The sequence below is a fragment of the Callorhinus ursinus genome, unplaced genomic scaffold, assembly GCF_003265705.2.
Source record: "Callorhinus ursinus isolate GAN/ISIS: 27379988/994484 unplaced genomic scaffold, GSC_fseal_2.0 scaffold49, whole genome shotgun sequence".
In the NCBI taxonomy this organism is placed as follows: domain Eukaryota; kingdom Metazoa; phylum Chordata; class Mammalia; order Carnivora; family Otariidae; genus Callorhinus; species Callorhinus ursinus.
This window is the reverse complement of record NW_027397111.1, coordinates 2,005,149-2,009,455: the sequence shown is the minus strand read 5'-3', so window position 1 is coordinate 2,009,455 and position 4,307 is coordinate 2,005,149.

Sequence of the window (4,307 nt, the reverse complement as noted above, 5' to 3'; positions counted from 1 at the left end):
AAAGTGGGCCAGATGATAGCTGCATACCCACTGGAGCGAGCCACAGGAGAGCAACCCTCAGCTTAGGGAACCCAAGTCTTTTATGAGGGACGCTCAGCTTGCCTGACCTTGGTTCCATCCAGAAGGAGGAACTATCTCTGCCCAGCAAGGCTGTCAGCTGTACAAACATCCTTGGAAAGAGAATCCAGAATAAGAGCAGTCAGTGCCTCTACTCACCAGACATGCAGAAATGCAAGAGACCCAAGAGAACTGTTTTCTGATGATAACTTAATGAATAATCTTGAGTCTCTCTGCAGTAACTGTCATTCTCATGGGCCTCCAGCCCGTTCCTCCCATACCCTGATTATTAAATCTCTTGGTTCAGAGGTAAGGATGGAGAAGGAGCAAGAAACAGGCTTAAATCTTTGAGGGGAAAAGTTTCTATTTTAATTTCTGAGGCTGTGTCTTCCAATTCATGCCTCTATTTTCTCTGAATGGGGAACTCAAGTATGGGCATTACATTCTACTTCCAAGAGATTTAATTGTGCCAAGGACAGATGGCTTATTCATGCCACAGAAATCTATGAAGGGCCAACTGTGTGCCAGCTACCGTTTCAGGTAGAACCACTACATCATATTCTACATTACATTCTACATGAAAGGTGACTCCTGATACTGTGCAGTGTCTTAGCCCCAGTTCTAGATGCGAGGGGTGCAAAACTAAAGTGACCGAATCCCTTGCCTTTCTGGAGCTTACACCCCAATGTGCAAAGACAGAAAACAAAGTTCAAAAATATAAGTAAAATATAAGTATGTCAGGTGGTAATAGGGATGTGACAAATAAATCCAGGAAAGGGGAGAGGAGTGATGGTGTGGGGAGTACTTAGAAAAAGGCTGAAGAGAAGGTCTTGCTGATAAAGCATCTTCTGAGCAAAGACCAGAAGGAGGAGGGATCGATCTGTGCAGGTATCCAGGGTAAGAGTATCTCAGGGAGAGGTGGCAGCCCTGGGCCTGGAGTGTGTCTATGCATCAAGGATCCACAGAGTCCAGTGTGGCTGAAGTGGAGAGAGCAAGGGAGAGCAGTAAGAGACGAGGTCTGGCAGGCACCAGGGGCCCTGTTCATTAAGTAAGGCCCAGGTGAAGAGGGAGGTCAATGCAGATAGCAACAAGGCCAACTGGGCAGACAAGGATGACTTGACTCAGTCCTCTGAGCACTGAATGTCCTTGTTGAAGATGTTCGAGGAGCGCATGGCCAGTTACTGGTGGGCAAGGAAACCAGCCTGTTCTTGAATAAGGCATCTGTCCTGTTAGAGCAGGAAGGGAATTTGGAGAGCCATCTTCTTCCTGCCCCCAGGTAATGAGTAGGAGCTCAGAAGACCACAGAGGAGAACCCATTTGCCCAAGGCCATATCAGGATTCTTGGCAAGACCAGCCCTGGAACCTGGGACTCTTAGAACACAGTTCAGTGATCTTTACTCAAAGACTTTCAGTCTCCTGACTAGAGCCTCTGATTTGGAGCTTGTATGGTCAACCTCCTCGCAGGGCTTTTGTGAAGTTAGTATAACCTATCCTGGGATTAAGTGGTGCACATCACTGGGACTTAGAGTCAGACACATCTCCTGTCCAAAAACATGGGGGCAAGGAACACAGCTTGCTCTTTGCATGGAGAGAAGGGGAATGTAAGAAGGAAGGAGGTAGCAGCAAAACCATGTCAGGGGATGACAACATGATATGTGTTGGAGATCTTGGTCACCCAATCTAGCTAGGGGGGCTTTAGTGTGAGCCCCATGGAGAGACTACCTGCAGGCAAAAGAGGAAGAGTGAATTTCCAGAGGGACTTGATGAAACATGGTCCATAACTAACACATTCTGGGACCCAATCAACACAGACTGTGCGGAGCGCCTTTTTTTGTGGAGCACAGTCACATTCCAGGCTCTGAAAAGTAGCTAACTGAGGAGCATTTGGGGATCTGGCCCTAGTCACTGATGTCAAAGCTCTAATGACTGCCATAGGCAGGAGAAGAAGGCATGGAAATAACAACCAACCAGCTGGTTCAGGAGCTGTTGGGTGACCATCCTAGGGCCCCTCCAAACAGGACCAGGGAATTCTGCAGGTTGGGGCAGGAGCCAGTGAAACATGAGACCACCCCAGAGACCCTCATCTAGGCTATGGGCCAGATAGATCGTGAAAGAAGTTGGAATATGCTTGCACAGTGTCTGGCACATGGTAGGTGCTCAACTAATGGTGTCCTTGAACACCACACTCTGAATTTCCAAAGCAGGGCCCCAGCCAAAAGCCCATTCAGTTGGAGTGCCTGAGAGTGAAGTCCACAGAAAGATTCTTTGAGAGGCCTTGGTGAACAGGAGACTTAAGTCTCTGGCCGGCCCTGTATGGTTGGGAATAACCCCCATTCTGAACACTTGGCAGTTGCCAAGATTGGAAGTTGCATGTGTCTGGTGCGTGTGAATGTGTATGTGTGCACCTGCCAAACTCACATGATTCATAGGAGGAGGGATTGGGGGGAAAAGGTCAAGAAGAGAAAAAGACAATGGGTCAGGATGGGCAGAGCAGAAAGCCCTGAGGGCTAGACTGAATCGAAGGCGTGGGGCCCATCCACCTCACAGGCAGGACACGTCCAGGCCTTTGAGGCATATCTAACTTGAGCAGGGAAGGAATCAGAAGGAAGCTGGGGACTCTATTCCGTCTCCAGCCAGGCAGCTGATTGTTTCTGATACGGGCCAGAGTTCTGCCAATAATTGTTAGGCTTACGCTACCATTCGAAGTAAAAAAAAGAAAAAGAAAAAGTTTCCTAACTAACATCTGTTCCAGATTTCTTCTTGATTTCAGGCAGGCCTTGGTCCCATTATCTTTGCACATTTGACACCAGTGATGGGAGCTGGCTGGCCTTTAATGGCGAAGCAGCTCACAGAGACTCCCAGAGCCACCCCTGTTACCTAACTCTCAAGAAAGGGCCAGTGGGCCCCTCTGGCCTCTCTGGACAGGCCAGGAGAGGGAATGCCCTGCAGCCAGGATGCCCACTCATGCTCACACACCCACCTGGGAACCCAGGCCAGTGCCTCTGCTCACATCAGCAAACAGCTGCCATCCGTAGTCTTTGGAAACCACCTCGATATGCTGTTGCCTGTCCCCCCACTTCTGGTCTCTCTGTCTTCCGAGAGTCTCAGGCTTGCTCGCAAACTGCCATCCTGGGGCCAGGACTGCCATGGAGTAGGAAGGTTCTGGGGTCAAACAGTGCTATGCCTCCTATTTGCAGCAGGTGGCCACCAGGAAGGATGGTCTTTACTCCCAAGTCTTGGTTTTCTCACCTTCAAATCAGATAAGGTAGCAACCATCTTGCAATGGTGGATGTCGAGCCCAGCGCAGTGCCTGAAAGACAGTAAACACTGAACAAATGCAGTCCCCACTCCACCACGAGGGTGGAGGTTTTCATCTGTTTTATCCACTGATGTAGTTTGCTGCACCTAAGCTGGTGCCTGTTAGCAGCTCAGTAAATGTTTCCTGAAGGAATGAAGGAACGGAGAAGACATTCTAACAAGCTGAGACAGAGCCCACCCCATTCAACCTCTCTCACTACCTCCTTCTGTTTTACTTATAGACTTATCCTAGAGCCCCCTTCCTATAAAGAAACCTGAATCTTCCCAAATACTATTGCTTTTCCCTCCTTCCTGTCAGAGCCAAACTCCTTCACCAAGGGGTCCTTGCCTTCTGTCTCTTGTCTCTGCACACGTGCCCGCCTTGAGGTGTCCGGCACTATCCTCCTATGACGTATGCGGGAACCCAAGGCCTAGAGAAGGAAGAGCATGCTCAGAGAACAAGGAAGCTGGGATTGGAACCCGGTTCAGTCAGGCTCTGGTGCTTCTCCTTTCCATCCCTGTCCTCTTGCCCGGCAAGTCCTCAAGCCCCTCCCCAGGATGTGCTGGTCCCCAGCTCCTCAACCCTGCCCCTCAGGGGGAGGCAGCCGCACCGGCCAGGACCCCTTCTCTAAGCCTCTCCACCCTGGGCTCCTGGGCTTCCCGTCTCTCCCATGCAGGGGGTTCAGGAGAATTTTGATAATTATTAGTCACATCTCTTCTCTCTCTGAGCTAGAGTCAACTAACAAATAGGATGCTGAAGTCAGGTAGATGGTGTGAATAGTTTGGATAATACAGAGAACATTCACTCCCCTCTCGGCTCATTGGAGAGGATGGGACAGATTTCCCTGGCTTGCCGACGTTGGGCTTGGCTACATGAGTGGCTCTGGCCAGTGGAGTATTTGCAAAAGTGACCCAAGAAGAGGCCTTCGTGTGCCGAGCAGTTTGGCTGGGGT